Source organism: Bacillus rossius, unplaced genomic scaffold (genome assembly GCF_032445375.1).
Source record: "Bacillus rossius redtenbacheri isolate Brsri unplaced genomic scaffold, Brsri_v3 Brsri_v3_scf23, whole genome shotgun sequence".
Taxonomy (NCBI): domain Eukaryota; kingdom Metazoa; phylum Arthropoda; class Insecta; order Phasmatodea; family Bacillidae; genus Bacillus; species Bacillus rossius.
The window spans coordinates 462,501-472,500 of NW_026962404.1; the positions used below are offsets into that span (position 1 = coordinate 462,501).

General features: G+C 46.3%; 1 non-coding gene across 1 annotated transcript; it reads right to left on the reverse strand.

The window, feature by feature from the left end:
* Positions 1–3,402: 3,402 nt before the first annotated feature.
* LOC134543897 (5S ribosomal RNA) lies at positions 3,403–3,521 on the reverse strand. Its single transcript, XR_010077344.1, has one exon. It is a non-coding gene; the product is annotated as a 5S ribosomal RNA (ribosomal RNA).
* Positions 3,522–10,000: the final 6,479 nt, after the last annotated feature.

Below are 10,000 nucleotides of genomic sequence, written 5' to 3' on the forward strand. Positions count from 1 at the left end.
GCGGACGGTTCAGAAAATTCTCGATGCCTTGCTCACGTAGGGAGCAGCGCACTTTGGACAGCGAAAGTAATGTAGGGCTTCTTTAGCACTGATTTTTCAATGTTTTCTAAATGTCAGCAGTCTACGATGACATAATGGGCAGTTCCACTAATAGTGTAATTTTTTTATGGCAGCTGCACTGTTTAATTTGCACTGCGAGCTGTTTAAATTTACTGCTACACCAAACAGGGAACTTTTCATTTGCAGATGTTATTCAAGGAATCAAATACGTAATTTGTGCTGGAATCACTTGAAAATGGTTAAATTAACTTAGGTATACTTTAGTGTATAGTATGCTGAAAATGTGGAGATAATTTCATGAAGGCTGTTTGCTGTGGAAGCACTAGCAAATCACCTTGTTCAGTGCCACCTGGAATGGCTTTCTTCGTGCACCTCCAAGGATGATGTGATTATTATTGTGAGTAAATTTTGTTTACATTTTCATTGTGTGAATAATAAAACTTTTAACTGTACACACAACAAGCATTTCACTTGGATCTGATGCATTCTCAAGAGTGCAGTTTCTGTTTAGCTTTTAAAACTGGCTGCCCTTCAATTCACTCAAGGTGCAGATGCAAGTTGCTGATGAAGTATTCCACACACATGCTACATTGGAGAAATATTTTAATAAAAATTAAAACTCTTGCAGGATTTCGAATAAAAACTATCCTATTTATCCCTTCTATGTTTTGGTACTGCGAAATTGAGAGAGGTAAGTAAGTTGTGAGGTTATTTTTACTTGCTTGCATGTGAGGTTAGCAGAGCAAAAATATTTTTGAAATTGCAGATACATGGTCACTTTATTTCGTTGCAAACATTTATAAGCTCGTAATCTTATTTAAAGTCTCCATACTTAATGCGTTTGGAAAACCTTCTTTCTCTCAATTTTACAATGGAACAAAATTTTACTTGTATGTGTACATTAATTCCATCTCTAAATGATGTAGGTTTACGCACCGAGATCAGGTACATTGTAGAGAGAAAAACACACGAGTACCTGCTTATTTTGAAGTTTTAATGAGTATATTAAAAAAAAAAAAAAAAACGATAAAAATATAATTGAAAAAGTATATTATTCACGTATTTTTGAGGATGAGGGGAGGGGGTGTTTTTGTCCGATGGTCGTTTATCTTTAAAGAAATTTCCGTTGGACCTGTGCGTTCTTGCTCTGCCAATTCTCGAAAAATGAAATATTTTAAGTCGTCTTTTATGTGCTAACTTCATTATATTTGGCTGCATTCGTATTTTTATTAGTTTTGAAACATTCATGTCACGGAAAATAATCATAAACCAGGACAAAAACGTTTTGACTAAATGTTCTAGGTTGGTTGTAAAACATTTTCTTATTTTATTTCACATCGGAAACATCTGTTAAGTTGTAAGCTTTGTAATGAATGCGACAGTCACTTGTTCGCTGAAGTGTTTGTTTAAGAAATTAGTATTGTAAATTTGTTTATGGTCTTGTTAAATGAAATTTTAAGTGAAATCATTTGGGAAAACAGAGGCTACAGGAATTTTCAACACAACTTGATGACCGACGTTGTGACTAGTGTGGGAGTGTGTGCTCGTGTAAATATCAATTTTTCTTACTCCTCGTGCCGGTCAACAGGAAAACAGCGAGTGTGTTATCTCATCGCGGGCGTGTGATTGCGTGTGGTAAATTGTGCTAGGTTAATTACCGCAAAACTCCACTGTGTGCAAATATGTAGTGTGTCGCTGTATGCAAATATTTGGTATGTCTTTTTTTTTTTTTTTTTTTTCAGGCAATACACACTTTGAATTTTACACAATTTCGATGCTGCAACCTAAGTGTATACATGCGAATAGGATTGCTTAAATGAAAAAGTAAAGTAGGAGGTAAGTGCAAATGTTTCCAGGAGGTTATGCACACACAATCTATTTTATGAATTAATAGTTATTATCTAAGAAAATGATAGAAGATTATAAATAATGTGTGCAGAATAATACAGAATTTGCATGTTACACAAAAAAAAATATATATATATATTCCAAATATTGTTAGCAAAATGCACCTAGATTAGTGAGCTGGATTTTTTTTTTTTTTTTGTATTTTTGTTCTGTTGATCCCACGTGGAGTCAAGGCTCCGGGATATAGAACATGTATGTGCAGACAATTAATATTTACATGATGCAAGTTACCAAGAAAAAAAATTTCAAAAAAAAAAAATACATAACATGTTACACAATTTAACTTTATGCAAAACATGAAGCAGCTGTTATCACAAGTCCATTCAACAAATTAACAGTTCAATTTCTCTATTATCAATCAAATTAAAGAATAGCTTCAGAGGGTAGGTAGGATATTCTAGAAGAATTTTTTTTACTGTTTTTTTTTTTAATACTGGTAAATTGTTTTAGTTATTTTCTGTGATATTAAGTTGTAAAGTTTTACTCCCAAGTAATTTAGTCCATTTTCAAATCGCCTAGTGTTATGTTCAACTATCCTCAATTTACTAGCATTTCTGATGTTATACCTATGTGCGAATATCTAAAAAAAAAAAAAAAAAAAAAAAATAATAATTTTTTTTTTCTTCTTTTTCTTAAGAATGAATAAAAAGTTTCTAGAACGTATTCATTTATGGCAGTCAGGACTTTAAGTTTTTTGAATTTTGGTCTGCAGTTAGATGATTTTTTATCTTTTGTTATTATTCTAATAGCTCCTTTTTTTTTTTTTTCCCCCAATGTTATATGGCAGAAAGAGTAGAGCTATGGCTACTGTGACATCATGCATTGATGGGAAGGTTATTGTTGGATAACAAAAATTTAGATGATATAATTTTTATTTTTTTCCATACACAACACATTGCAGGTACAATTTTACAGGTTACAGCTGTACCACCTCTAGTATTGCTGCCGACCATCCAACAAATGAGCACACTAAACAGGCATTGATGACATTGTTATCAACGTCTTTTTGAATCTCTCATTATTATACATAACTGCCCACTGAAACAGAGAAACTTCAAAATAGGTGTGTGTGTGTGTGTTTATATATATATATATATATATATATATATATATATATACATATATACATACATACATACATACATACATACATACATACATACATATACACTTATCTATTTATTTTTTCACTTTGAATTTTGTATGAGGTATACACATGCAAAGATTCACAGCTGCTGCTGGGTGGGTGAGTGAGTGAGTGATTGAGTGAGTGATTGATTGATTGATTGATTGATTGATTGAGAGAGAGAGAGTGAGTGTGTGTGTGTGTGTGTTAGGGGGGGGGGGGGGAAATGTGGTGATTGTGGGGGAAAAAAAAATTTAAAATTGAAATTTTTAAAAAAAAATTTTTTTCTGTAGGGTGCAAAATAGTAGTGCCAACGGCACGTGGTGTTCCCAAGCGGTCACCCATCTAAGTACTAACCACGCTCGACGATGCTTAACTTCGGTGATCGGACGAGAACCGGTGTGTTCATCGTGATATGGCCGTTGGCAATGATATAGATGTTTTTTTTTTGCAGTTTGTATTTGCCACTCGAAATAGCTATACCAGGTGTGATTGTTACAAACAACAGGAGAAATCGTGTAATGAACACTCTTTTACTTCCCCCCCCCCCCCCCCCACACACAACACCCACCACCCTCACCATCCCAACCACCAAAGCCCTCTTCAAAATACACTCTCACACACACACACAAACCCACACTCTATAACTGATGAACATTACCATAACTTCTTAAAGCCATTAGATAATATTTAACTCAAGAAAGGTATTGTGATATGTTTAAAGAAAGAAAGGTGAAACCTTTAACTTTACCAGCAGGTATTAGTATCACTGAGGTATCTTCTAGGTTGTAGCAGCAATAGTAGTAATAATAATAAAATTAAATAAGGTAATAAAAAAGAAAAGTTATACATGTGATCAAATCATGAATGTATAAAACTGGAATGAATTTAAATTTTTTTTATTTTTCTTCATAGGCTGTTTTGAAATTGATGAGTAAGTGCCTCTTCTTTTAAATTTTTTAATGCTGAACACTGTTACATAAGAGATGAATGTTTAGAAAATTTAAAAAAAAAAAAAAGCTAGCCCAGCCCCCTCCCCCCCTCACACAAAATCCAAACAAAAAAAAAAACACCCTCCTTCAAAACATCACATAATCATCCAGCCAGCAGTGCAGACGAGAAATTTGCACTCGGGGCCGCCATTTTGACGATAAATTCTTGCATGGCACACCAAAGGTAGGAAAGAATTTAAAAAAATAAAAATAATGGGCGAGCACCCTCGCGTCTGCCTGTAGAAAATGAAGTTAAAAGTAACATAACCTAAAGACAGGCACACACTAGGGTGCTCCCAGGCGGTTGAGAAATTTTTTCCCGCCAAAAGACTTATATATATTATTTATTTTACTGTTTTTGGCAGGGGGCTATGTCGGTCTGTGTGCAAAGTAGTTCCTACTCCCGCCGCCAGGAGCGCGCGCGGTGGGTAGCGATGTTGTTTTTTCTGCTTTCATTTGTTTATTATTTAGAGGGTTAATGCTATGTAAATGTACGCAAGTTTGGTTATGTGTCGGTAGTTGTGCGAGATTTAATTTCCGAAACGAAATTTGACTTTCATCGGCCTGCATTTCTCACTTATTCGGAAAATACATGTGTGTTTATGTATGTATAATAATCGAGTGATTTTGTAATAATTTGGAAGTTTTGTTTGCGTGTGCGATGTGGGGAAGAAAAGGTGTGCACACGAGTCCTAGGGCTATATTTTTTTTTATTGCGAAATATTTACTTCATGTGGTGAAAAATTTTAAATTATTTGTGATGCAAGTGAAATTTTTTTTTTTTTTTCAGTTGGGTGATGTGTTTGTCCTCGTTTGTGTGCAAGGAAGCAAACATGCTGAAGGTAAGGGGCCATAAATGACACTTTAAAATATTAGTTTACCATTAATTTTGGTTAAATATTAAATTGCCATATAAGTAAAATCATGTCAACTGTTGTATTCCACCCAGTATAAGCTGTTAGTAATGGGTACTTAATATAAATAGAATAAATGTAAGCATTTTCGTCTGCATGAAAATTCACTTTTTTTTTGGATCCATTTGTACTGTGGGTAGTTAAATAGTACATTATGTTGTTTTTACTTCGAAGTACAAAACATCTTGTGCATGATTGCAAATTCAAACGCAGTTAAGCATAATATGAATTCGAATTATGTGTGTGTGTGTGTGTGTGTGTGTATATATATATTTTTTTTTTTTTTTTTTTTTTTTACTGTGTCCAGTTTTAGCACAAATGGAATTATTTTCAAAGTGAATCGATGCAACTGGTCTTTGCCATTAATATTGATATATGATCTAACTAAATTAAATAGAAAGGATTTTTTTATTTATTTTTTTATATATATAAATATATTTGTAGCAATGTACTAATGACCACAGAAGTAAGCAAAAAAAAAAATATATATATATATATCTCAGCCAGTAAACCATGCGTCTTAAAGACTTTTTTTAATGAAAATATTTCTGCCTTGGTTAAGCTTACATTTACTATCATAGGGATTGAGGGAATTGTAGAACAGCAGCAGAAGCATTTCCTTTCATGATCATGTTCTTGGTCCTGAAAAGGACCGTTTATGTAAGCATGTGCACACCAGACCTGCTCACTTGGAGCTGGTGTATTTGGTGACAGCCTTGGTGCCCTCGCTGACAGCGTGCTTGGCCAGCTCCCCGGGCAGCAGCAGTCTCACGGCCGTCTGTATCTCGCGGCTGGTGATGGTGGAGCGCTTGTTGTAGTGGGCGAGGCGGCTGGCCTCTGCCGCGATGCGCTCGAAAATGTCGTTCACGAAACTGTTCATGATGCTCATGGCCTTAGATGATATGCCAGTGTCCGGATGAACTTGCTTCAACACTTTGTAGATGTAGATTGCGTAGCTTTCCTTCCTCTTGCGCTTCTTTTTCTTGTCGCCCTTCGAGATGTTTTTCTGGGCCTTGCCCGCCTTTTTGGCTGCCTTACCGCTCGTCTTGGGGGGCATCGTAGGTCTGAGCTGTGCCGCTGTCGCTAGATGAGTGAGACGGGAACTGAATTTTTTTCGTGAAAAGTTTTCTTGGCTTCTTGTTGCGCGACCAATCGGAGCGCTCCGCGGCTCGTGATTGGTCGCGCTCCGCGGAGGGACGTGTAACAAAAGTAATTTCCAGCGGCCGGGGCGCCACTTTCTCGTAGGTTGCGGACCAGTGTACAGCCTATAACTCAACATGTCTGGCAGAGGAAAAGGAGGAAAGGTTAAGGGGAAATCCAAGACTCGCCTCGGCAGTAGTGTTTGCGATCGCTCCAGTGTTCTTGCCTCGTTTCGGTGTTTGTGGTTTCAGTTCGCCATCGAAGTGGTGTTTTTTGTGTTCTGTATTCATTTGTGCACCTGCACAAACGTTTGTGAGTGTCGGCGCGGCGTCGTTTAATTTTAATCAGTGTTTCTGTTCACTTGTCATTATGTAAACAATCTTGGATACTTTCGATTAATCGATTGGGCCTGGACTCGCCTTTCGATTGTGTGGTCCCAATTATTATTTTTGTGGTCCCAATTATGTGGTCCCGATTTTCTGCACCATAAATTTGTGGTCCCAACTGGAAATGGACAGCGACGTGGTTCCTGCCTCTCCGAACGCCATTGTGGTGGACCATCAGTCTCTTGCGGCCCCGCCATCCTTGCCGCCGCCGCCTGTCATGCCTGGTAAGCACTGGGCCGCAGCGGGCGGGCACCGCTCCAACGTCATCTCGTCCTCCTCAGACTCGGAGGCTGACGTTCTCTCGGCCGAACCCTCTTCGCAAGGTGCTGCCGACCGCCGCAACAGCAAGTACAGCAAGGACGCTGCCAAGGCGATGGTTCGGCGCCAATACTTTGCGGGCCCTCGCCCTGATGGGGTTGGTGGCAGCACACCATCTTCTCGTGCCATCTCCCGGGCTGACACCAGGGAACACCGCCGCCAACAGCAGGCGGAGGTTCTCCACACGAAGCGGCAGGCGGATGCGCATGTGGCGGCCATCATTGACGCTGTCGCGGCGGGGGTGGAACGCCCCTGGTCGCATGGCCGCACGCCTTCCTGGCCTAATGATCTTCACCGCATTGACGCGGAGGAGGTGGCGGATGCTGGTGGGGGGCCCGCCTCCCGCTCTGCCTCCCAGCCGGACATCCATCTTATTCGGCAGGTCGAGGAGACCTGGCGTGGGCTGTCCTCAGGATCGCTGTCTGCCCCCCGACCGGTACCCACCGTTTCCAGCTGCCACACGCCTCGGAGTGCGGCGACGGCTACCACCACGTCCACTGTGATGACCACCACCTCGGTCGCCATCTGCGCCGTGTCGGGGGGCCGCCCGCCGGCCCTGCTTTCCCCTTTGGTTGCTGACGCTGATCCCCCATTTCAAGCCGTCGGGGCAGCGGAGCCCCATCTGGGCCTTTCTCCTGCCGACCCCCGGGCCCCACCTGACCCAGTGCCCCGCCGTCCGGCTGCCGGGGTGGTTGCGGCGCCACCGGTGTCTTCGTGCGCCACCTCTTCGGCTCCGCGCACCCCAGTGGTGCCCCCAGGTGGTCCGGCCTCTTCTGAGCCACGCGTCAAGCGTATTCCACCCATCGTTGTGGCCACCCGCCTCACCGCCGATGCACTGCGGGGCAACCGCGAGTTGCGCCGTAAACTTCAAGGGGACTTTACGGTGGACTACCTGCGGGGGTACCCACGGTACCACCCCACCTCTCTTCAAGACAGGGCGGTGCTCATGGAGTATTTCCGCACCCATGGGATCCAGTGCCATACTTTCCCGGTGGCAGGCCGCGCCAAACCGAAGTTAGTCCTGGCTGGTCTGCCCCCCACTGCCGCGGAGGCGTCGGTGTGGGAGGAGCTGGCTGAGGAGGGCGTCCGCCCGGACTCCCTCCGTCGCCTGACGCCGGACTGGGCGGCGGACCGCGGTGTAATCCGGTTCCTCCTTGTCTTTCCGGATGCCGCTCAGCTGGCGAAGGCCCGCGCCCTGAGACACCTGGCTGGGCTCCGCATTCAGTGGGAGGAGTTTCGGGGTGGATCCCGCCCCCTCCAATGCCACAACTGCCAGCGGTGGGGGCACCGGGTGGAGGACTGTGGCCACCCGTTCCGTTGCCTCCGCTGCGTCCGGCAGCATGCCCACGGCGCCTGCCCGAAGACCCCGGAGGAGCCGCCTTGCTGCGTCAACTGTGAGGGGCAGCATCCGGCCAACGCCCGCACCTGCCCCTCCTACTTGAAGTTCCTCGAGCAGCAGCTGCGGCGGAAGGGGCCTTCGCTTCAGCAGCTGCCACGGCCCCAGCCGCCACGCCACCACCTCCAGGACGCCGCTCCCTCCCGGCCATCCATGGCTGCCGTGCCTCCAGATGACTTTCCGTCCTTGCGCCCTCCATCCTCGTACCGTCCTCCGGGGACGCACTCCTATGCGGCGTCTGTTGCCGGTCCTCCGCTGTTTCTGGGGCCCACTCCTTTTGCGGCACAGCTTCCACCTTCCCCTCAGGCCCCCTTCGCCACGCAAGGGCCCCGCCCCGTCCCTCTCCTTCCGGTCGCCCCGCCTGTAGTCTGGTCCTCGCATCGGCCGCCGGGATGGGGTGCAGGGTCTGCGTCGGTCCCCATGGCCTTTGAACCGGCTTCGGCCCCCCTTCCCCCTCTTCCCGAGAGGGGCCCACCTGCTGCTCCTTCCCAGGGGCTGCCCTCGGGTTCGAGGCTGTCTGACACCCGCCCGGTGGGCTCCCGGTCCCCGGGTCAGCCTGACCCGCCCTCCGAGGCCACCCCCCCACTGGCTGCCTCCTCACGGGCCTCCCTCCATTTGCCTCATTCTGACCTTCCCTCTCACTCGCCTTCCCCACTCCAGGGCCCGCCCCATTCTCACCCCACGGTAGGTCTCACCGGGCCGCAGCAGCCTCCCCCTCCACTCGAACATCCGCCTGGTCCGCCTCCATCCGCTTGCCCCGCCCGTTCTTCGGCCGGTGAGGCATCGTCTCGCAGCGTACCTTCCTTCCTTCCGTCTGCTTCCCTCTCCTCGTCTTCCCACATCCCCTTCTCGGCCTTCTTTGAGACTTACAACTGGCTACAGCACCTCCGTCTCCTCCCGTGGTTGCAGTTGTTTGCCACGGGCATCTACCACATCTCCCAAGCCTCTTCCCCTCTTCTTCAGGCAGAAATATTTTTCCGCACCGTCCTCGCCTTTTTGCAGGGTGTGTTCTCCGCCCCCCCTTAAACTGGTCCTCTGGAACGCCCATGGCGTTCGTTCCAAGCAGGCTGACTTCTTCCATTTCCTACATGCCCACCATCCTGACATTGTCTGTTTGACCGAGACTTGGCTGAAGCCCCAGCATCCTTTCTCCCCACCTGGGTATGCCACCATCCGTCGGGATAGGGATGCGCGGGGGGGCGGGGTTGCCCTCCTTGTCCGCGAATCCCTTCCCCATCACCCGCGCGCGCTCCCGCCGCTTCTAAATGTGGAGGCGGTGGCTGCCCGCCTCCGCCTCATCCCACACCCCCTCACTGTGTGCTCGGTCTACTTGCCCGAGCACGGCCCGTTCCCGGCCCGCGGCCTCCAGACGTTATTCCGCATGGATGCCCGGGTGGTGGTAGGGGGGGACTTCAATTGCCGGCATCGCGACTGGGGCTGCTTGTCCACGAGCAATCGGGGTATTCAGCTCCTTCGTGTCGTCCAGGGTTCCCCGGCACTCACCCTTCACTCACCCCCATCTTTCACGTTCATTCCGTGTCACATCCGGCAACGGCCGAGTGTCCTCGACTTGGTTATCACGGTGGGCCCGGTGGCCATGTCGGGGCTCTCGGCTCGCGCCGAGCTCACTTCCGATCATACACCGGTCATCGGTTTCGTGCGTGCGGCTTCCCGCCCTCCTCCTGTGTCCCCCACTTCCTTCGATTTTGCTCGTGCCGACTGGGCCGCCTATCGGGCACATCTGGACGGCACACTCAACC